This window comes from Epinephelus fuscoguttatus, linkage group LG23 (assembly GCF_011397635.1).
Source record: "Epinephelus fuscoguttatus linkage group LG23, E.fuscoguttatus.final_Chr_v1".
Taxonomy (NCBI): Eukaryota; Metazoa; Chordata; class Actinopteri; order Perciformes; family Serranidae; genus Epinephelus; species Epinephelus fuscoguttatus.
Window position 1 is genome coordinate 12,279,294 of NC_064774.1, and position 25,705 is coordinate 12,304,998.

At 39.9% G+C, this 25,705-nt stretch overlaps 1 long non-coding RNA gene across 3 annotated transcripts in view; it reads left to right on the top strand.

Annotated features, from left to right (window-relative positions):
* LOC125884039 (uncharacterized) overlaps nt 1-25,705 on the top strand; it is a 79,656-nt gene that overhangs the window by 39,359 nt on the left and 14,592 nt on the right. For all 3 annotated transcript variants that reach the window (XR_007448637.1, XR_007448636.1, XR_007448635.1), the window contains one exon: nt 8,940-9,044. This is a non-coding gene — a long non-coding RNA (uncharacterized LOC125884039). The remainder of the gene's footprint in view (nt 1-8,939; nt 9,045-25,705) is intronic.

Here is a 25,705-nt window from a genome sequence, read left to right on the forward strand (position 1 = left end):
AACTCATCATTTAACCTTATTTAGCCTTAATTGTAACTGTAAGGTGTAATTTCACAGCGAGGCAGTAAGATGTGTCACCCTTAATAATTTCATACAAATCATTTGTACCCCTCAATTAACTCTATCAAGCGATTGTGACGGTCTCACCCCTCCCACCACCAGAACACACCAGAGAGACAGACAAAGAGAGGTTATGAAATGATTTACTGTTCCTTTCATTACAAACACTCGGTATGTGGATATCTCATAACCTCAGTAATTTAGACTTAAACTACTTTTTAAAATGACTGTTTTTGGTGCAATATTCTCTCTTCGTGTTACCGTCCCCACGCTGTAGCTCAGCAGGAAACACTGGGCAGTAATGAAGGTAGAATAAAGCTTATCATGTAGGGATACCTAATTGTGGATTTTTGCCAGTATCTGATTCATGACTCATTATGGCCGATACAGACGTATGCACGTATTTTTTGTCCACAACCTGCAATGAACATTAAGTCTCTCCTGTAGTGGAATTAACATTATTATGCCCACTTTTATCGTGATGGCCCACTGGCAGATGCAGCAATGCTTTTCAAAATGTACACTTTCACTGGGCAAAAAAAGAAAACTACTTTAATTTAGGTTATGTGCAAAACATGCCATATTTATATTCATATAACATTTTCAAACAAAACTGTAAAATTCATCCCACTTTTACAGGACCTGCCCATTGGTTCGACAGCCCATTGGTTCAACATCCCATTGTTCCGACCATATTAAACTCATTGTTCAGAAGTCCGTTCCGAAATCATCATGATGCCCTGTGGTTAAGGTCTGGTTAGGTTTAGGCACAAAAACCACTTGGTTAAGGTCAGGAAAAGATCATGGTGTGGGTTAAAATGAAAAAGAAAGTGACAAACACATAAGCCGTGAGCCTGCTCCGCCTCAAGCCGGTCGCGGCGCACCATACGCCCGCCGCGAGCTGTTCTGCACCGCGGACAGTCGGACTAAAGTCATTGCTGTCGAAGCAATGACATGGACCCACTTTTACAGGACTTCTTTATTTTTATTTCTTTACTTAACCGGGAAGTCCCGTTGAGACTGAAAATCTCTCTCTAATAGAGACCTGGCCGAGGTAGCAGCCAATCAAAACACATTTAAAATGCAACAAATACAACATATAATACAAAAATCCACAATAAAACAACAACAATTCAAATGTAATGGCCTCTCAAGAAAAACAAGCATGTCTCTGTCACCAAAGTCTTTATGATGCCCTTAAATTCATCAATGGATATGATGATTTAATCGCTGTCCGTCATCTTAACAGATAAGAACTCTGAGGGCGATCTATCGTGACTGTAATTAGCTATTGTCTAGCGGTGGGAATCACCAGAGGCGCCACGATACAATATTATCACGATAGTCACAATTCAATATTATTGGGATTTTAGATATGTCGCGATATGCTTAGTTTTGCGATAAAACATACTGCGATATATTGTGATTCATTAACTTTTTCCAATTGTAAATTATCCCAAAAAGAAAACTTTATTTTATGTAATAACATAGTTTTCATTCTGTTCATCTCACTGCTGAAGTTTTTTTATTGCAGCAAAATGTGTCTACTGGACTGAAAAAGCAGTTGGTTTTATTTTTATTCTACAAGGCTAACGTAAGTTAAATTTTTAGCAGTACTATTAATAATTTATATCATAAAAATCGATGCTTGATGTCCATGTAGCGATATGATATTGCCAAACAAAGAGATCAAGATGCTGTGCTGTATCGATTTTTCTCCCCACACATACTATTGTCTAGTCTTGTCTATGATCTCAGGTGCATGACCTCATTGACTAGCTGGCTGTAGCCATCACATTGGTAGGCGATAGCGCTACACGCAATTTCAAAATTTCAGCTGAATGTATAAAGCTTCTCTGTATAGTTGGTGTCTGTATTTATATGTTCTCTCCTTGCACTTATAAACACGGGTGTAGAACTGCTGCCGGAGCAACCTGAACATTCGCCATTTTTTTTTCTCCAAGTGATTAAATAGAATATTGGCTGAAAGATAGTATTTGATGTTTATGGCTATATCACAATTCATGATACACATCTCAGTACTTTGAAATCTCCTCTAAACTACAGTAGACTACTAAATTACTAAATAATTAATTGAACTACAGTTACAATAAAGTTAATAAAGTACTTTTTTTTCTTTATTGAAATTTCAATAAAGAACTGTTTTAATAATGTAAATTAAAGTACTGTTTTAATACAATTAAGCGAAGTACCATTATAATTATGTTAAAGAAAGCAATGGTACAGAAAACTAAATAAAGCACTGTTATAATCAATTAAATAAAGAACTGTTTTATTAAAGATAAAGAAAGTACTGTTAAAAAGAACTTAAATTGGATACTGTTTCATAAATTTAAAAGCAAGAGAGACAATAAAAAACAAATGGAATGGTCAGAGTTGTAATATTAACATTAAAGGTGTGTTGACTGATTCACCTCAGTAATTATGTCTATTAATAATTGCCTGTATATCAATTAAAAGAATAGTATTCATGAATAAAGTTAAGTAATATTAAATATATCTTATTATCATTAAAAGATTACATAAAAATCATGAGTAAGAATAGATTTTGGCAGAATTTTTATGACCTTGTCTGTCAAAATGACAAATACAAGTGATCCTGATAATAACCACAACCAGGATAAATTTGACCCATTGAATTAAAGTTGCATAATTAAAGCCCCAACTTACTGGCTCGTCACATCTGCAAATATGTTAATTTCCAGCCGATGCTGATATTTCATCTTAAAGCTTTTTTCTGCCTATAATGATAACGTGCCAATGTTATCATGCTTCCTTAATATCTTGCGTTCTATAATAACAGGTAGGAAGGTACAACAAAAAGACTGCTTATCAAATCACTGTGTTATTAATGCTCTATTAACGTATGATCACATTTAGTTGCCTAATACAAGAATAGAATAGATTGTGAGTATGGAAACACAGCTTTTGCCTGGACGTTACTGCCTTTCTGTATCCATGATTATTACCCAGTTTAACATCTTTTCAGTAGAATATTAACTGTAAATGAAAATGTGTTTTATCCCAAAAACATTCTACATACTCTCCCAACAGCCTGCACCAGTAAGGTGGGCCCACATGTATGTAGCCTGAGAGGTGAAACCCAGGTTGAAAAAGTCTGTGAGATATTTGCTGTTGCTCATTTATTTTATTATTATTATTATTAATATGTGGTTATTATAACTGTGCTTGCTGCTGTAAGTGTGTGGTAAAACTTGAAGGCAGCCTCAGATGAGCTCATCAACATTTTTAGCAGCTCCTCTCTCGTCTGGATTTTGGCAGCTGACTAGTTTGCAGAGATTTTAGTGAGTATATCAACTTGAAACTTTAACTAGGATTTTGTAAAGCGAGGAGGACGTTCCTAACTTCTCATCCCCAGTGGAAATTGCGCTCTCGTGTACATATGCTAATAGAACACAGACAATGAACAAATTTAGCTGCGAGTCAGGCCCCTCGGGTTTCAGCCCATGTAGACAAGCCCATGCATTTATTTCATGTGTGACCATTACCTTAAAGTTAGAGTTTTAAACTCAGAAGAGAAGCGCCGTGCTCCCTAAATTAGGTCCCTGTGGCCATGTGTTTGGAATGAGCAAGGCAATGAGACCGGCCAACAGAGGAGGGAAAAAATAACACATAACAGGACTCAGCATTTCCCACTCATATCTCAACATTTAATAAGAACCCTGTCTGACCACCAGAGGCCATCCCATAACTGAGAGGTCATGTGCTTGACCATTTCTTTCTCCCCAGAAACATGGTCCTAATTACACTGGGTGGAAATCGCTGATTGAATAGTTCCTTAAAAAAAAAAAAAAAAGTCACAGCAACCTGCGAAGTGTGCTCCAAATAAACTTCAAAGTAGGTCACCTGAGCAAGTTTGTCCCTTTAAAACTCCGGTAAAAAAAAAAAAAAAAAAAAAGTCAAATTGTACTTCTGAGGTTTTAACTTTTTGGGGGAACATATGATTTAAAATGCATCATTCAGTATTTCTGCAGCAAGGACGTAAACAAGCCACAAAAGTTATTATCATCTTGTGTAATTCTCGGAGCTGACCTTTTTCTTTTTACTTTTGTTCTTCTTTCTTTTGTTATTTTTCAAACTATAAAACTTTCCACAAATTTAAATGGAATTTTATTGTTGCTTTAATGCCTCCCCGCTGGCGATATCATTCTGTTTTCGGGTTGTCCGTCTGTCTGTCCCATTCTTGTGAACGCAGTATCTCAAGAACAACACAAGGGAATTTCTTTAGATTGCCACAAACAGGGACTCAACAGTAAAGGGGTTAAATGTTGGCGGTCAAAGGTCAGAGTCACTGTGACCTTGCATACTTCTCATTCTTATAAATGTGACATCACAAGAACACCTTGAGGGAGCTTCTTCAGATTTGGCACAAACATTGACTTGGACTCAAGAATGAAGGTCAAGGTCACTGTGACCTTGCATGCTTCTCGTTCTCATAAATGTGACAGCACAAGAACTCCTTGAGGGAGCTTCTTCAGATTTGGCACAAACATTGACTTGGACTCAAGAATGAAGGTCAAGGTCACTGTGACCTTGCATGCTTCTCGTTCTCATAAATGTGACAGCACAAGAACTCCTTGAGGGAGCTTCTCAAAATTTGGCACAAACTGATACGATTTTAATGGTCAAAGGTCAAGGTCACTGTGACCTCACAAAACATTTTTTATGGCTATAACTCGAGTTCATATGCTGATTGTGACAAAATGTCACACAAATGTTTAGTACGATATGATAAAGTGATGACTTTATATCCAAAAGGTTAAAGGTCAAAGGTCAGTTTCACAATATGTCAGCTTCACATGTTTCTTCTGTAAAAACACTTTTCTTGCTGTCACCCAACAGAAGAGCAGAAGGGAAGACATTCTGTCAGATACTGAATTGGCGACACCACTCTTGAGCATCCACCTTGAAACTGTGTTTATCGTAAAAGATCTTTTGTTCTGCCGGGGGGAAGATACTTTCCATTTTGAAAACATTAATAATTTATATAATAAAAAACAATACTTGACATCCATGTAACAATACCACCGTATTCTGTATAGACTTTCTCCCCACACCCCTGATGAATTGTAGTTTTTCCACTTTGGTTTTTGGTGCTGAATATTGCAGTTGTGTTTCAGACATTTTCTGGCCTGAACTGCCTTTACAGTCCATTTCTTGCCAGCAGACGATGTTTCTGTGTTTTTGCTCAGCAGTTGAGTGAATTTGGCTGAATGTGGTGTTTGCATCATCTAATGACACCTGGATGTGTCCTTGTTTTTGTAACAGTGCCTCTGCCTTCATATTATCATGTGCACCTGTGCAGCTAACAAATGGCAACAGGATGCTACCAGTGTTCCTCAAAACAAAAAACACAGACAGGGAAATATCTGGAGGGTCCTCAGAGGGGTCTCTTTAGCAAAACACACAGTGTGATCAGTAGCTGATGTCCTCGGGTTTCCATTCACTCTGCTGCTTGATAAATGTCAACGGCTCTTCACTAGAAAGCAGCATTGTACCAGGTTAAATGGTCCTCCATCCATCTCTCTGTGTTCCCCCCCACAATGATGTATGTATTTCTTGTACTTGCACACTTGCATTCTCATCGTCACATCCTCCCTTTCCTCTCTTTCTCTCTCGTGGACAAACTTTGTTCTCTCACTGCTGCTGCGATCCCTCTTTGTCACCAGACTACCCCCCCTCCTCTCGAGCTTTCTTTATCTCTGTTTCTTCTCATTGTTCTTTATCTTTTCATTGCTCTCCATCTGCCGCTGAGTCCATCTTTTTCTCATGCTGCTTGGTTCTTCCACTTAGCTGCGTTCATTTTTTACCCATTTATTTTTCTCAGTGTTTTCCTCCAGTTCTGCTCCATATTGATGTTCCCTCTGACAACAGCAGTATTTAGAGCTATTAGATATTAGCTCAGTCAGCTCGGTTGCAGAGTAGCTTGTTTCTAGCTTGATTTACAAAACACACTAGTCACACTCTGGCATCTCGCTGTCATGCTGTATATCATACACATGATAATGTCTTATCACAGCTAATTTTGCTGCAGTGTGCTGAAAACAGTCCCATGCTTTGCTTTTTGATACTAGCAGAGGTGTAACTGATGAATGCATAACGTGATCTGATGTATAATGTAAAACATACTGACTCTTCCTGCAAAAATCACAGCAAATATCAAGTTTAATCTTGCTTATATTTGTAACCAAACTCCACACCAAGAACAAGAACTAAAATGAAAACAATGTGAGCAGGCGCTGCACGGTCCAGCTGAGGAAAATGGATATTGATGATCTGCTTCTGCTGAATGCCTTTTCATATATAATAATAATAACAGAAGACTTCTTGCACCTCTGCACCAGCAACAGCTGTGGCCGGAGGCATTATGTTTTCGGGTTGTCCATCTGTCCCATTCCCGTGAACATGGTACCTCGAAAACTAATTAGAATTTGGAGGTTCAAAGATCAAGGTCCCTGTGACCTTACATCCGTATTATTCTTGTGAAAATGATATCTCAAGAACCCCTTTGAGGAAAGTCCTTTAAATTTGGCACAAACATCCACATGGACTCAAGGATGAACTGCTTTGACTGTGAAGGTCCAAGCTCAACATCACTGTGACCTTGCATCTGTCTCATTCTTGTGAACGTGATATCTCAAGAACACTTGGAGGGAATTTTTTAAAATTTGGTACCAACGTCCACTTGGACTCAACAGTAACCTAATTAGATTTGGAGGTCATAGATTTTACTTCCATCATATTCTTGTGTAACTGGGACTAAAGGATTAACTGCTTTGACTGTAAAAAGTCCAAGCTCAACATCACTGTGACCTTGCGTCTGTCTCATTCTTGTGAACGAGATGTCTCAAGAACACTTTCAGCGAATTTCTTTTAATTTGGCACAAACATCCACTTGGACTCAAAAATGAACTAATTAGATTTTGGGGTCAAAGATCAAGGTAACTGCAATTTTTCATCTAATTCTTCTGAACGTGAGATATGAAGAACACTTAGCAGGAATTTCTTTAAATTTGGCACAAACGTCAACTTGGACATAAGGATGAACTGCTTTGTTTTTTAAAGTCATAGGTCAAGATCACTGTGACCTTGCATCTGTCTCATTCTCGTGTATGCAATGTCGGAGTTACTTCAGATTAGATTAGATTTTAGAGGTTCAAAGATCAAGGTCACAGTGACCTTACATCTGTCCCATTTTTGTGAATGTGATTCCTCAAGAACACCTTGGGAATTTCTTCAAGTTTGGCACAAACATCTGAATCATACACATCTAGAGACTATATCATGAGACATATTTCCAAAAACAAATCACTTTTCATGTCAGTCAGTCTTTCTGACTTTTATTTCAGCAACATCATATACTTTATAGAAAGGTTGAAAATAATCTAGTAACCACTGTGAAGTTATTTAGAGCAATTTTATTTCAGCGAAGTGACCTTCTAAATTTAACTTAAACCGCTACATTTAACTGTTCCTTGGACTCAAGGATGAACTGCTTCAATTTTAGAAGTATTCTTGTGCACACAATATCTCAAGAAAGCCTTCAAGGAATGACCTTAATTTTCGCAAAAAATGTCCACTTGGAATCTGCAATGAACTGATAAGATTTCAGTGGTCAAAGGTCAAGGTCACTGGGACCTCACAAGTCATGTTTTTGGCCATAACTCAAGAATTTTTGTGTGTGTGAAGCATTCACTTTTTTACAAACAAATAGTTCCCTCTGACACTGTTTTGCAAGAGCACTATTACTGTCTTTATGGCTTATTGCTGCCCAAGATCATTCTGATTGGTTTTAAGAAATGCAAACAACCCAGAGTTTTTTCCCCTTAGTGTTGAATTATGATGGGTTTAGCCTGACTGTTCTCCACTGCAGGTCTAACACTAAACCAAAATGTGGACATAAGTCTGGCTGTGCGAGACTACAGCTACAGAAACAACCTGATTCAATCATGTTTGTAGGTGGCCCAGTTTAGCCTCTATCATTTGTCTTTGCCACTGGTTACTGTGAGAATTAGTGACACTGATGAGCCATAATCTGAAGCAGTGGACAGTTTTTACCATCCTCCCACCTCCAAACACAGCCCAGTCACTAATCTCTGTGTTTCAACGTAGATGACAGAAGTTTTTCAAGGCCATGTCTCTTGAAGAGCACTTTTCAAAGATGTATGAGGGTGCAATAGATCATTTTGTGTCCTGTTCTGTGTAATCTGTCTTGACCTGTCTCGTACTGTTGGATGGCCACTGTCCCCTGCTGGACCTGGGTTCTGTGTATTTTGTCATTTTCTCAGCCTTGTCTTTTTAGAAGTGTTCTTCTACAATTACTTTAAGGGTTCAAACTTAACATTATTAACATGGAATAAGTCTTCTTTTCAACTCTTTAACTGATCGACTTCACATTTGGTGGGTGAATTGCTGAGGACCCAAGTATGTGTAGTGTTGAGGAAGAGCACTTAAGATCTATGGGACGTATGTATTAATTGGGAGATTGGGGGCCCCTGTAAAAGCCTTTGCACAAGAGGAGCATGACAAATAAAATGTGCAAATACTCACTATTCATGGCAGTGATGCACACCATCTGAGAGCCATATCAGTGATCATTTGGCATTCTGAATTCCATCAAACTGCACGTCATACGGCAACCAATTAGGAACAAGTTTGGCCAGATTTAACCAACTCTGGGCTTAAATCTCACCAAATCTTTATGTAAAGCGATTACCTGGCTTTAGTGTTTATACATGGAGCAACTGCACTCAGTTGTGAACCAGTACCCTGCTTATTTTTGCACATTTTCTTTTCCCAGCTTTAATTGTGCTTCTCTCATCCATTGCTCTCTTCAGGGCTGCCAGTAAAGATGCCAAACCCTCGTCTCAACCCCTTTGCAGACGCCCCAGCATCGTCACCAGAAAGCTTGGATCCTGTTGATCCAGAGCAGTCTGTCTGAGGTTAGTTGTTGTACATAGTCTCAGCTAAGCTATTTTTATTCTACTTTAATTGTGAAAGGCAAAAACTGAAGGAGCCGATGTCAAGATTGAAAGGAGTAGTGAAGTTTGCTGTATTGGTTCAAACTACGGAGCTTCCATTTTGTTTCTATGTGCATTATGTTTTCGGGTTGTCCGTCTGTCCCATTATTGTGAAAACAATACACGCTCTGCAGGAATTAATTCAAATTTGGCACAAACATCTGTGTCATACACATCTAGAGACTGTATCATGAGACATCTTTCCAAAAACAAAAACCATCTCATGTCAGTCAGTCTTCCTTACTTTTAATTCAACATCATATACTGCATAGAAACTGGTATATAATCTAGTAACTGTTTTTTAAGGTGTTCTTTTTAGCTATTTTATTCCAGCGAAGCACTTCCTGACCAGTAAGGTCACTAAGTATTACTAAAACGTAAATGTAAAACAAATTATAAATCATATGCTTTATGGAGTAAACTTGAACTGCTACATTTAGCTGTCCCTGCAGTGTTTCCCATACGTTGATTTATCTGTGGTGGCTGCCATCAACATTGACCTCCACTTATTGATTTTCAGGGTTTTTTTTTTTTTTTTTTTTTTAGTATTTGAAATGGGTAGAATCTTATTTCAGAGTAGAGTTGCATACAACACAGTGATTCACTCAGGCCCTGTTTAACCCACTGTCTTTGTTTATCATACCACAAATGAGACAAGAATAAGCTAACTAGCCACAGGCCCCCAGGAGAACAGCTCAGCCTTGCAGCCAATTTTTCGTAGTTGCCATCCGATATCTAGGTGTTATTGAAATCTATGGCTAGCAACCCCACGGTCCCTCCCCCTCTTCCTGCAGCGAGGAGACTATTCGCCAGGAGGAGAGCAGTTGGAAGCTGTGGAGACAAGACCTAGCAACTTAAATAAAGCCAGCGCAAACCCCAGCGCGGGGCTTCACAGTGAGCAGGGTCTAATCTTTGTGAAGGCAGCAACAGAAAGTTACAAAGGGGAGTCTGGGATTTTGCACTGGGCTGGTGGAATTTTTAGTTAAAATTCGAACATGTCCTCAGACTGTCTATTTTCTTTCTTGTTTCGGCTTTGTTTTTTGTTACTCAAAGATTATAGATAAATAGATAAAGTGCCAAATTCTTTCCACCTCTATAAATTATATGATTAAATTATATCAATTCAAGCATTAAAAAATCATCTAAAGAAATTGTAAAAAGAAAAAAAAAAGATACCTAATTGAATCGACTTCTTCCACCCTAAGTAGCTGGACAATAGCATTATCAAGCATTAGCTTTAAAATAATAATATTAGGGACGCAATAGCTACATTGATGGAGTATAACGCAACATTATGGAGTTTTAGAAAAATTTAATGTCATAAGTCAGAGACAGTCTCAGAGACAAAACAGACTGCCTCATTTCCTGTAATTCATCATGTAGGCTAAATGGCCTCCTTATTACCCCCACTTTCAGAGGTGTTGCCACAGTGCATCATACATAAAACCAACTAGCCAGTGATGAACTTCGTTGTCAGTAATTTTTATAATCAATTTAATGGATTAGTTGTTGTCGCCGTACTTGAGTGACATGTCTCAGTCCGAGCAGGGCTGTGTGTCGGACTCCCTCAGAGAAGGCTGGCATATCGGCGAGCAGCTCTGCTTTTTCCCAGAAATCTGCCAAACTGGCTGCAGAGGCGACTGCTAGTGTTGAATATTTAATGGACAGCATTTTCCTCCACACTTTCCATGGTTCAGCCATTATTGTATGTACTACAATATGCTGTTGAGGGGATTTTGCAAAGGAGGTAAGCACAAGTGGCTGCTGAGAGTCAAGCAGATGCCACCAGGGAAGATGTCGTGGTGGATGGACGGGCTGAAGAGGCAAACAGGGATTGCTGGTTATTGTGAAGCCGTGTTCATACAGAACACAAAGCACCAGTGTAAGACATGCCCTGTGTGAGGACAATAACAAGGAGGCAGCTTTATATATTGCAAAGCAGCATTGATAAACAGAAAAGAGAGATCCAGTTGTGGGACCTTGTTGTAGTCGTCAGATTTCAAATATCTTTTGACAATCCAGTGGTCCAAGTTATGAAGATGTCGTCATGACGTGATGGCGTTGCATTACTCTTCTTTTATCAAATAAGTGACATGCATATACACTCAAATGTCACATTTCAGTGCAGAGACAGGTAGAAAAGCAGAACAGGGTGAAATAGTGTGTGTTGAGTCATCTCATTCATCCATGGACGTCAGGTAGAAATGAAACTATCCACTCGACTGTGGAGTTGGAGATGTTTTACAGCTCATTTAAATGGCTTTACCAGTTCAGCTGTGGTTTATTTCTAACATTTGTTTTACTCTGATGATCATAAATCACAAATGTAGACATTTTCTGGCATCGATTGTAACGTCAAAGGCACCAAAGCCCATTCATTCGTCATCTAAATAGGATAAATAAATATTAACCAGGTTAGGCTGGTCGCACACACTTCGCATGTATTGCAATTTAAAAAGACCAAACAGCTTCCATCCAGGAGGTTTTTGTCTTTTCATTGCCTCTGAATGCTTATTTTAGTATTTTTGTGTCTGCTGCTGATCAGATCGGCCATGGAAAGCACAGGAAGCAGCCCGATGTAGAAATCCTCAGCGGGTCGATACAAAAGCCCCTAAATTACCTCAATGGTTCTCACTTTTGAAATTGAATAGGCTTCCTGAATGATTTAAGGGCTGGCTTTATGGGAATAATGGAGGGCGAGTGCGGTAACACAGTGCCAACAGGGTAACAAGCTGAAAACAATAAACACAGACACGGGAAAACATAATAGCTGAGCCTATAAATGGATGCCCACGCATACGCCATGTGAAAGACACATAAGAGCTGAATGCATCTGTGTGTATGCAGTGAAGTGCTAAATCTTATAAACAGCATTGTGTATTTGTAATTTAAGGCTTATATTAGGACAGGCGAAGGCAGATCTGCTCTCTTTTTTGTTCTTGTGTCTTTCTTGTTACATTACCTGCTGTTTCTACAAAGAAAGAAAAGGTCTGATCCTCGACCTCCTCTAAATGACCATTTGTATATCAGTTACTCACGGAGTGTTACATTGGATTCATGAAGAGGGCTTTGTTTTTCTTGCATGCCTCCAAAGTGAATGAAGAATCCAGAAAAATGTTCAGTTCCTTCAAAACACACTAAAGGGCCATCCACACCAAGAACTATAACTATAAATATAAGTATAAATATATAGTTTTAAAAATCGTTCTAAACTCAAGTGGAAGGCAGCATCCACACTACCACTATAACGACAACGATAGCGGTGGACGATATCGTTCGGATCACTTTCAGAGCGATTTGATGAACAATAAAAACACTGACAGCCAATCAAAATCCATCTGAAATGACAGGTCGAGACGTTCATCGCGTCACTACGTCACTCACTCATTCAACATGGCGGATGACGTAGGAGAGTGGCTAATCACCGAGGTACAAAAAAAATGCACCTCTCTATGATGAGAGTGATCGACTTTATAAAGATGCAACCAAGAAGAGGGACATCTGGGACGCAATCGGACGCACCCTTGGCATAAGTGGTGAGTGTTTTTGTTCACGGAGATAAGACATTTATGAATAGCCAACGCTAGCTGTTATGCTAACTAGTATTACCTCACGTAGCTAAACATGAATGACAACAACTGTCTCGCCTCCTTATGATTACTATCACCACCGTTCACGGACCAAAATTAGCACCATTTAACGTTACCAGCTGAATGCTGGTGAAATATGCAAGTGGCTGGTGGATTTGCTGCACTCATCCCTCCCCTGCCGACCACTCCGAGCAGTGTGTGTTTGGCGTAACCTAGCAACACAACAATATCATTCATTGGTGTGGATGCTGCCATTGTTATCGTTATAGTTAACGTTACAGTTATCTTTCTTGGTGTGGACGGCCCTTAACACACTAAAACGTCAGGATTTATTTCCTAACCTTTTTCCGTAAGGGGCCCTTTTTTATCAAAGTAAACCAACGACCCGTGATATATTTTATGTCTGTCCTATCTAATGAAGGCAAAAAGCGCAGAAAATAATCTAAACACTAATAAAAAAGAAATAAAGTAATTTGGAAAAATAATAGACAACATGAAAACTAAGGGTGCTTTCAGACCTAGAGTTGTCTTGCTTTGGTCCGAATCAGGGACTGAGTTCGTCACAAAGTTGTATAATTGCCTAGAGTTGGTTCGTGTTCTCACGGCAGCATTTACAAGCAGACCACATCAAATACCTTGTGTGAGAAAGCTGCTCTTGATTGGTCAGAATTTCAATGTGGGAAAAATCCAGGAAGTAAACAAAACGTTGAAGAAGAGTACACTTGGAAGATAAATGTGACACTTTCTAATGTCACAATGGAGGGAGGTTACGCAGGTTGATTTTAGCGCTGCTCATCATGGACTATATTGCTGTCATTGTTCACTGGACCGAGACCACCTCTTCAAGAAGGTCTTGGTCCGGTTGTTTTGGTGCACACCCGAGTGCGATTGCTATGTTCACACCTGCCCCAAACTGACTGCAGTTAGGGGGCAAACTGACTTGAGTTTGATTGGACCAAACTAACGAGGGCAGGTGTGAACACACTCTAAAGGCCACTGCACTGCACTTTTTTTTTTGGATTCTTCGTTCACTTTGGAGGTATGCAAGAAAAAGTTTTCTTCACAAGTTCAAGGTACCACGTGATGAGTAATTCATACACAGATGGTCATTTTGTGGGTGAAGTGTTCCTTTAAGGTTCATACTGTAGCATGTTATCACCCTTGTGGATTGCAGCGCACACACTTGAGGGAGCATTATAAGGCAGCTCTGCTCTCTTTGTTCTTGTGTCTTCCCTGCTACGTTAACCTGCTGTTAATACAAAGAAAGTCTGATCTTAGACCTCCTCTTCCCCGCCATTCACCTTTCTATAATTCACACTCTTTTGAGCTTAAATTTTAAAATAAGCTCTTACCTCAGAAAAAGGTAATTTGACATTTACAATGGTTTTCATTAACGTCTGTCTTTTTCAAAAGAGCGTTCTTCATCTCATTCCTCATCATTCATTCACACCTTCTTCACTCTTAAACCACCAAACTGGTAGTGAAGCTTTCTCCTTTTCTTCCTTTACACAGTGCCTTTACTTTTCAGAAACACCGCCGCTCAACCACATCACCCCTAATTTTGTCTCCTTGCACTTTTCCTTTTTGTCTCTAAAACCAACCTTTCGCTTTGTAATTTTTTTTGTCCCTCTCTCATTCTCCGTCTCCACTGAAGGGAACATGAATGGCCCGTGGAGCAGCTGTATTTTTGACATGACTAATAAGGCTGATATTTTACCTTGAACGAGGCCGATGCTGCATTATACCTGCATTGATCTACAGTTGCTGTGCAAGTCAAGACACTGACACCAAACTGTAGAACGTGCATTACTGCTGTTTCAGTGAAGATTAACATTCACTACACATACTATTTGCTGGCTGCTTTTATCACCTCTTGGCACGGTGTGTGCGTACAGTTTTATCACGCATGGCCACGGAGGGAATCAAACCACTAACCCTGCTAGTGTTACTGTCACGCTTTACCCACTGAGCCATACAGAAAGCTTTCTACTCGCATGGGATTATTCAAAAATATTCTGCAGCACAGGGCCCAATGCTAACACGAATTCCTCGACCGCCTCACTAGTTCATGAGTTCATGAAAAGTAGAACACTTTCCCCCATTTTTCACACAGCCTTCAAGTGCGGTGCAGTCTTTTGGTGCGAGCAGGACCCAATCACAGCGCAGTCAAAGGAAATGCTAAACAAGATGATTGGTCAGGAGCGGGCTGTTTTCAGCAGGACATTTTTCACTTCACAGGCGACAGTGAGAAGTTCTGATTCTGTGAGAGCGGTGATAATTTTCAGGTGTGCACCGTGAAAAATACAGGTGTGTACTTACACAGACACACACACAAGAAGAAGTCTGTAGAATGGCAAAATGTAACTCTGAATAGTAAACACAGACCTTGTAAAAGCTGGAGTACGAGTTGAAGGGTGCTGTCTGTGAAGAACTAGAGTTATGTGTGATCATCATTATTTAAGCTCACAGCCAAGTGATTTTGCCTTTAAAGGGGTGCTCATCAATTTTACACATGAAGTTCTCTTTACTCGGCACAAGAAGTACTACACAGTTTTAAAAAGAAGCCTGTGTTACAAAGTGTAGATGTGAAGTTTAAAAGTGTAGCTGTGAAGTTTAAAGGCCCTGGAAAATAATTTTGTCAATCACTTTCCGAATAACTGCGTCCTACATGACCACACTGTTTTCTGCCAAAGTTATAACAGTTTTGGTTATTTCACATTAGGTCAGGTTTTCACTACACAATTACACTGACCAGCCACTTTATGAGGTACACCTTGCTAGTACCAGGTAGGACCCCTTTTGCCTTCAGTTACTTAATTCTTGGTGTCATAGATTCAACAAGGTGCTGGAAACATTCCTCAGAGATGTTGGTCCATATTGACATGATAGCATCACACAGTTGCTGCAGATTTGTCGGCTGCACATCCATGATGTGAATCTCCTGTTCCACCACATCCCAAAGGTGCTCTATTGGACTGAGATCTGGTGACTGTGGAGGCCATTGGAGTACAGTGAACTCACTGTCATGTTCAAGAAACCAGTTTGAGATGATTTGAGCTCTGTGACATGGTGCGTTATCCTGCTGGAAGTAGCCATCAGAAGATGGGTACGCTGTGGTCATAAAGGGATGGACACGGTCAGCAACAACACTCAGGTAGGCTGTGGTGTTTAAATGATGCTCAGTTGGTACTAAGGGGCCCAAAGTGTGCCAAGAAAATCTCCCCCACACCATTACACCACCAGCAGCCTGAACCGTCGATACAAGGCAGGATGGATCCATGACGCCAAATTCTGACCCTACCATCTGAATGTGGCAGCAGAAATCCAGACTCATCAGACCAGGCAACGTTTTTCCAGTCTTCTATTGTCCAGTTTTGGTGAGCCTGTGTGAACTGTAGCCTCAGTTTCCTGTTGTTAGCTGACAGGAGTGGCACCTGGTGTGGTCTTCTGCTGCTGTAGCCCATCTGCTTCAAGGCTGGACAAGGTGTTGTTGCTTCAGAGATGGTATACAATACAAGTGGTTATTTGAGTTACTGTTGCCTTTCTATCATCTTGAACCAGTCTGGCCATTCTCCTCTGACCTCTGGCATCAACAAGGCATTTGAGATTTTTGTATTTGTTTTGTATTTTTTTTCTCTGTGTTCCTCTTACTTGTTTGAAGAGGAATACGCTCTTGACAGTTGGTGGGTTTCCTGGATACTGTCAGTCAGATCTGATCAAGTTAGAGTTTTTGAGTGTTGCTCGTAACAAGTTATGGGATTATGTTTTTGGGTCTGTCCCATTCTCGTGAACCTGATATCTTAGGAATGCTTTAATGGAATTTGGCACGAATGTCCACTTGTACACTTGGATGCTTAAGCACGATCTGATTAGATTTTAGTGATGAAAAGTCAAGGTCACTGAGACGACTGTTTTGTACCTCAAGTGTTCGTCTATTAAATGCGCCAAACGTCTGGTAGCATTTTACTCAGCTGAATGCTTTCATTTACACAATGGGTGTTGAATGAAGTAGAAAAATGGCATCAAATGAAGCATTCTATTTGTATCGCTATCACTTTAAGTGTACTGGTATCGTGCTTTTTTAAACAGTACTCAGCACTACTGCATCCCATTGTTGTCAAGCTATAATCTGAGGAACGCCTTGAGGAAATTTCCTGATATTTGGCACAAACCTTTCCTTGGACACTTGGATGCTTGAGCAGTTTTTTTGGTGAAAGGTCAAGGTCACTGCAACCTTATATGTGTCCCATTCTTGAGACCATGATATTTCATTACATCTTGCACAAACATCCATTTGGACTCAAGGATGAACTGATTAGAATTTGGTGGTCAGAGGTCAATCAGAAATGTCATGAAAGACACTACTGAGCCGCATTTTGGGAATCTAGGCCTTTCTGTGAATTCCCCAACGTTATTGACACACAGGGCTGAATTGCTGAGGTTCCCCTTTACCTTTGCTTGATGACACACTAAATGTCCATGCCTTATGCCCTGCATTTTCTCCACCACCAAAAGGATTCTATTAATATACCATTTGTGAGCTATTCAAATGTAAATATGTATTAGATATTCAGTTGGAGCTCGTTTGTTTACTGCCGCGGTCAGCTAATCACCAGGATGATTTGATTTGAGCCAAATGTCCATGTTCACTTGATTTGACGGTGTTGTTTTAATCAGGAAGACCGAGCAGCAAAGTCACTCTGACTTATACTGACTCATACTGCAGCTATCAAATAGCATAAATGCTGATTATCAAGACTATTTATAGTGTGTACTGTAGATGCGCCCATGTTCTGTCATCAGAAAGCAAAATATTCGAGAAAATATTTGCACCAAAAGGATTGTTTGCAGTTTATGTCCAACTGTATGAAAGCCCAACTTTAAAGGTGAACACACATTCACATTTTTGACTTCTCGACACTTGATAATGTGGATGAAATGACATTTTAACGATCCCCCATGGGGAGAATCTGGGACAGTTTCCAAGCTGCATGCATGCTTCATAAATCCAACACTGTTTTCTAGTACTCAAAAATAAATTCAGCACAAAAACGTTAACCTCTTTCTGTCCATCCCTCCTTTCTTTTCCTCTCTCATTCACATTCTCTCTCGGATACAGTCACACACACACACACACACACACACACACACACACACACACACACATGGTGGTGTGGATATGGTAGTCAGACATGCCAGCAGCAAGTTCAGTGTGTTATCTGAGTCTGAAAACCTGCAAAGGGCAAGTCTGCCATCTACTGAGGAAGAGAGGAGAGGTTCAGCTTCTCCTGAGAGGCTCACAGGCACTGATGCAGATACTCATCTTAATGTTGGTGTGATTTAAACCCATTATCTGCTGAATCTCTAAGGTTAAGCAAACAGTTGGCTTTTTTTTTTTTTGCCAAGCAAAGCTCAATATTTTGACGCCTATATAGGTAGTGTTACAGCACATTTGTCTTGTGAATGAGTCGGCATGAAAATCAAGGCTCTCTTTTGACAGTAAGTAACAATGCTTTTTATTCTGCTTTTTCAAAAGGAAAAAGATGAGATAAAGAAAATGTTCACAGAGCAATGGATTCAAGTGATTATGTGCAGGATTACTGTGAAACAGTCATACCACTGAGCTTAAGAGCATCTCCTAGACTCTCAGCAGGGTCTGAAATTAGCACCTGCCAAATGCGGGTGAATTTTTGGCAGAGGGTTGTGAAATCTTCAGGCTATCAAAGACGCATCATAACTGCTAAAAAAGACAACACTATTGGCTGTATTCTTTTTAAATGACAGTCACAGTTTGACAGATTCGAACCAATAACCATAAAAAACAAAGATGGGCACACACTTACTGCACACGCCCACTCGTTGCTCTGTCAACTTCACCACCTCAGGTGTCAATTTCATCTGAAGGAATGGCTCAGGGCGTAGCTATGCTTTATTTCTTTCAGCTGTGGAACCTTATTCTTATTAATGCAATATCACAAGAGGACCTTGAGGGAATTTCCTCAGATGTGGCACAAACGTCCACTTGTCAGTTCAGTTCAGTTCAATTCTGTTTTCATTCTCTATATACACTGTATATACATACACTGAACAAAATGCCGCTGAGGAATAAATACTGCATAGTAACAAACTAATAAAACAGCAAAATGATGACCTGGCTTACAATTAAAATTAGTTTCAGTGTATATTAAAACCACTTGGACGCAAGGGAACAGATCAGATATTGGTGGTTAAAGGTCTCTCTGACCTCTTGTGTGTCTCATTCACTCAGTGTATTTTTAAATTTTTTTTAAGAGGTGGGCCATTTTTGTACAGCCGCAATACACCTGGGACGCAGTTTAAGTGCTCACACGAGTGCCTGTGGAGAGTTCACGACTGCAAGTGACTGTCTAGTAAACCAGGAAATGATTACAGGTAGGCTAATAATCAGTGCAGGTAGAGGGGGTATACCCACCTCTTTCTGGATGCTGTAAGCTTCTCTGTTACTTTACCTGAAGGATACACTGAATATTATTTGACCAATATAGACTTATGTGTTGTAGGTACCTAAAATTGCTCCATTTTCTAGTTCAACACATTTTTTAACTCATTTTTTATTAACTTAAGCGTTCTTTACAAGCAATACAGTCTTTAAAGCTCACATTGCACTTTGATTATTGTCATTTTATGATCATTATTCAGGTTTAAGACAAGTACGGTGTTCAAGTGCTGTAAGATGTACCTGAGATTCAAACTTCCAACAAAAAAGAAAGGAAATGAGACACCAGTAATAATGATAAATACATAAATGTGCATATGTGTACATACAAACATACCTCAGGGCTGTATGTTAACTTTTCTAGCCCATAGCACTGGTGCTACAGAGGGTGATAATTTTGTAGCACAGGCCAGAAAGTTTGTAGCACACAAGTATAAAATGTCCATTACCACCTCTACAAATTTTTCGTCATTTTTCTCTTTTTCTTTGGGGTTTTTGTCGAGGGGCTGAAAATAGCTCTTCATTTTCACCGCCGTCTTGCTGAAGTGAAGTGACGATGGGAGAGGCAAGAGGTAACCACACGGGAATTGTGGGCTCATGTCATGTGTCAGATTTTACGAGAAAAAAACAGACCACACACAAGCGGCTCGCAAGCAGTCTGTTGCATGCGTGCTACTAGACAAATAAATTCATCGCACAAACATTTTTTTCCATCGCACGTGCAACATATATGTCGCACTGTACAGCCCTGTACCTTTTTGTCGACATGACATGTACACTCATGAGTAAAAAGAGAGGGAAAAAAAAGAAAAGGAAAAGCAAGAGAATAGAAAAAATGTAAATTAATAAAGAGAGTAAATTTAAAGATATAAAAGTGGGATGGGAATAGAAGGAGGATATGGATTTTGGAGTTCCCTCACTGCATTAGCAAACTCTTTACAAAGCTCCAGCTCTTTATACATTTTGGTCAACCTCAGTGTGTATGTGATTTTCTCCATTTTGTACAGTTCCCATATTTCTTAAATCCAGATGATGTACGTTGGAGGTTATGTTCATCAAATAGTGATTTCTGTGCGACTTCAAAATGACCAGCGCCCCGATCCTGACTACACTACTGAAAATTGCCTGGCTCTGCCACTGCTTTTTTTTCATTCTCCATATCAAATTAAACAATATTATTTCTTCACTCAGCGCAGATATTTCAGGAGTGGCAGATAAAATTTCTGGCAGGCAAACAAATAAAAACTTTCCTGCTATAGTTGCAGGTAGTGAAAAATAATTAATTTCAGATTTCAGCATCTGTATGCTGTGACAATTATTATTGCTAAAGCAAAACTTCTTTTTAGCATATTTTATTTTATGTCCATTTTTAATTGAATGTAGTTTTGAGAAATGGTGTTAAAACATAGATTGCAATGGGCGTAGTACACAGGATTGTTGGGTATATGCTTGCCAGTGAAAGTAAAAGCCAACCTCAGATCTACTCTCAGATTGCATCCGTTTCTATATTTACGGGGGTTTTTTGGTGCCGTGTGTCTCCTGGATGCCTGCTGCTTACAGTCCGGCACCTGGTCGCTACCATTTTATTTTATTTCACCAAGCCCTGACTTCATCTGTGGGCTGTAGGGGCACACGCCCATAAACACCACCACGCACTTCTATTCCTCTAAGTGGTGATTTGGAGAAATTACTTCTGTATAAGTGAGTACTTTTTAGGTAAACCCTGCAGTATATTTCTCTAACGATGATATGGCATGCTAACATTAGCTAATTATCAAACAAAGTTTAAAGAGCCACATTGCCATCCCTGGAGCCACGCTGCTAACACGACTAAACTGCAAGCACTGATTAGTGTTGAGGAGTGTTACATTTTAATTACACTGACTCCATTTTTACTCTGCTACACTGTTAAAATACAGACACTTAAAAAAAAGTTACATTAACAAGTTTGGGCCCCGAGAAACACCTTTAAAGTGTTGTTTCAAGTGTTAATTGATGTGTGCTAACTTTGCTGTGTGTTTCCTCATCCAGTACATCGTGTTTCATCTCTTATCTCCTTAGATTATAATTACAAAAATGTTATTGATAGGTTAATGTGCACTGGTTTTACTGGTCCACTTAAAAACAAGCTGTGGCTCCGTGAAGTAAAATGAGTTTGAAATCACTGCCTTAGAAGTTTAAAAATTATTTTCAGTTCTGGAGTATTTTTGGAAGGATGGAGGCGGACTAGAAAGAGATTCAGTGGTAATATTATTCCACTACTATTTATGTTGCTTCACATCTTAGCAGCAATTTAGCCGCCTTCATGCAGAGTAGCTCAGCGCTGACAAATAGGCAGGACAGAATATGAAGAATCAGCTTTAATAATTCCACGTTGGTGTCCTTTTTTAAATTTCCAGGCCCAAAGCTGTTCATTTCACTTGTGATTGATTATCTTAAGAAAAAGTAAATCCCATTTCAATTACTAATTTGACCCACAGCAGCTTCCAGCGCACTTAAATATGTATGAATGTCACACACACACACAGAGTCACTAATCACAGCGAGCCTGCAAGTGAAACTGTGGATTAAGGAAGAATGTATATATTGTGTAACTCCCACGCCGTCTTTTTAATCCTTACATATCACCGTTCATGGCAGATGAGATGGAATCGAAGATCAACTTTCTTTTCTTTCTTTCTCTTCAAGTGCATTATTCATCAAAAACCGATCCAGAGTCAATCTCTATCATGTCCGCGCGTTGCACATACCTGTATGTATCTCGCCGTTTGTGCACTTATCTTTCCTCGCAGCCAAAGCTGAAGATATACAGTAGAAACTTCATCTTTTCTGTTTCATCCTGCGCAGGGGTTCCTGCACTGTGTCACCACCGAGCTCAAAGGGGAATCTGTGACTTGATAAGTCCGGGTAACATCAAGGAGAAGCGATGTTTTATTCATCAGCACAAAGCTCCTGAATTCACTCAAATCAAATTCGCCCGCCTTTGTTTGAGAGATCAGGCTTGAGGTTTGACACATATAGAAATGATTGGATTTCTTAAGACTTATAAAAAAAAAAACAAGAGGCGGAGGGAGAAAGTTATGAGTGTAGGAGAGGACAGCGTGATGTGTTTTTGGGGAGTTTAATGAGACGAGGAGAGTGGGAATTAGCTTAATAGCTGGACATGTTTATTTTCTCCCTCACAAATTTATGTTTTCCATCAAATCTTGCAGGGCTCCTTTCATTCTTCTCAGTTTTTCACTCTTTCACACAATCCGCCGCAGCATTGTCTCCCCATAAGTCAGCCGCTCTCACATTCGGGTGACCTTGGCACCCTGCTGATTCACTTGTTTTGTTGCGGTTCTTTCATCCTGTGTGTTTCTCTCTCCTCTCAGATTCCTCCATCCCTCCTCTCTCCCACTCTGATCCCCTGCTGTCAAAGAAATTCAAATACTTCTTGAGCGGCGTGCACCGAGGTCAGATGTGATTTGCAGAAATTTTGGATTTGTTTTACTCTCAGATTGTACAATGTAATAATTGCCAGGAAGGTCTCATCACTCGATAAGTGCTCAATAAACCCCGAGCTGAGCCCTGCAGGAATTTAAAATGATTAGGAGTGAATTTTTATTAAGCACGTTTTAGTGTTTTTTTTTATCTCATCTGCTCAAAATTTCTTTCTTTTTTTTTTTGTACTTTCTTTTGTTCTCGTTTTATCTTCTGTCTTGTTTCACTGTGTTTCATCAACTAAAGTAAATTAAACTAAACCCCTAGACTCACTTCGCATATCACAGCAGCGACATCGAGTGTCAGCCGGGCTCATAATGCGATCCAGGTCACTGCAGCAATGTCACAGAGCTACAGTGCTGTCGAGTTCTGAACTCTCACTCAAGGTTGGAGCCGTACGCCTCCTGTGCCAACCAGTTATTGTAGTAATGTGCCTGATACTGCAGCCACAGTACTGTCAGTACACACACAGGCTTCCTTTTGATATGTGAAATAGAATGATTTCACTTTTCAATAAGAGCTGGAGAGAAGCTGCAGCTTAAACTTCCACCAATCATTTGGTCAAAACAGGTCTCAAAGAATAAATCAGACTCTGAACTGAATTCCCTTTAAAAGTATATAAAAATGTACAGTCTATATTTCTGGTTAATATGCTAATCTTGGTGGTGATTAACCTGTATTTAGTTCAGCATTCAAAAGTTCTGCACATGGAGTGAGAAAATTCCTCTTCTTATTGCAGACTTCCTCATTTTAGACATTTTCTAAAAATGATTGTCAGTATCTTGAGAGAAGACGAAGGCTGAGGCAGACTGCTGCAAGATACTGTCTCCTGTTTCCTGAAAATAATGAACATTTCTTTGGGAGGGGGTAAGATGTTACGACTGAAAAAATTAGTTAAGATGTAGATTTCTTGCACCCTCATTGACTCTATTCATGTTCTGAAGAAGCAGAAGATCAACTTTATTAATCCTCGAGAGGAAATTAATTTTTTTCTGTTGTCATAAACACACAGACCTGAAATACACACATGCACAGACCTGGGCGATGTAACGATTATGTACGACATATCAATATATTTTCAAGCAAAATATAGATTTAGATGATACAGTTTATATCGACATAGGGTCAGGTTGCGCGACACAACGCCATGCCAGTGTGCATCTCTCCTCTCTCACTCTCAGCACAGCTTCACAGTTTTTCCATTTCCGTGTTGTGCGGCTGTATATTTTTAAAAAGGGAAAAAAAATCCTGCCTTTGAATTTTATTTTGATCTCAGTCTGTTTTCATAAAAGTGCATGTGACATCTCAAATGTTGCTTTGACCTGCAGCTGAACATGTAGATTATTTTGTAGAAAATACCAAGATATATATATCGAGTATCGCCAGTCAGCCTGTAAATACAGAGATATGAATTTTTGTCCATAGCGCCCAGGCCGAAGCTATACATGCAATAAATGGGGAGAAGTCAGAGTGAGGGGGCTGTCTTAGATAGGTGCCTCAAGCAGGTGGGTTTGCCAGGAGGCAAACTGGCATCTCTCCAGGTGTCACGCTCAATACTTGAAACAATCGACCCTCCGGTTCCCAAACCAAGTCCTTCACAGTTCTTAGGGCCTGTCCCAATACCCGCACTTCCCCTAGAAATACCCACTTACACTTGGTTGTGCGCGTTCACGTTTAGGCTAGTGGTGTCCCAAAACAGAATTGAGGTAGTGGAAGTGGTTTCCAACACTTAAAACCCGCCCTAGATTCCAAGGGAGCCCCGACCCACACTTTCAACGAAGTGGAAGATGAAATTTCCCAGAACACCTTGTGAAGTCAGCAACTTCGGCAAGTTCTAGAAAACAGTTTGTTACTGTACGATCGGAATGTAGACTATACAAACAACAGATGGTTTGACTGTGTAAACTCATCAGCAACTCGGTCAAAATATTTAAACAATCGACTTACCTGAACAAAACTGATCAGAACTAGAAGACGTCGTAGGCGCCTCCTGTTTTCAGCATTTCTTCTCCGTTGATTCATCAGATGGAGAAGAATAAACATAGCACCACGCCACGACACAAGCGCTGGAGCCGGCATTTTCAAACCTGAATGACTACCGGTATCTATCTTTGCTACTACACGTGATGTATTCCTGCACGACAGCCACACCGATTTGCCTGAAGTGGTGTCTCATTTCTTAAGGAAAGATCTCTACCCTAATATTTCTCACTTCCCTCATCAAGGGTTATCTTGCAAACGAGGGCACTCAATACCAAGTGGGAGATTTAAGGGGTAGAAATGGGATTGGGTCTTATTGTAGCTGTAGTCCCATGCTACCCAGTTACACACTAGTTCGTAGTGATGTGTGGATCAGGGGTTTTTGAATCCTGAATCAACCAGGCCCATTATTAAAGCAATCCACTCCACCTGACCCGTAAACAAAGGATTTCAGGATTGCACTCAGAATTTCAGGTAAATAGGCGTTGAGGTTGCGTAGCAATCTGCTGCTGCGCTCTTAAAGGCTGGCATAAGATACAAGACAAGAGTAGCACCCAGCGCCAACCTTGTGTTTTCCAGGCGGTTTAAGAAGTGGTATGTGTACGCCTCCCAGTAAGACTCAATTATGTTGTACAGCTCCAGACAGAAACTGGCTCTTTTGACAGTAGAGGTTGCTGACCCCTCTCTCAGCTGTAACTACACACACCTGTGTAAGCTGGTTGTAAGAACGAAGGCAGCTTTTCCTCTTTTAAAAAATCGTTTTTGCAAATACTGTCATATACTGTATACCCAGTGAAATGTAGGGAGGGTATGAAAAACAGATAATGGCCAAGCCTTACACCAATTATCGGTAGTGCTTTGAAGGTCTCTTCTTGTATATTCTGATTACATTGTGTGTATAATGAAATGAGAAGCGATTATCATCAGTTGAATCTGTTTAATTATAAACTTGGTGATAGATTCTCATGACCAACCAGGTGAAGTACCTGGTAATGACTTTTAACATTTTGTACAACAAATGGTGGATACTGTAGTGTATACGCCTTATACATGAA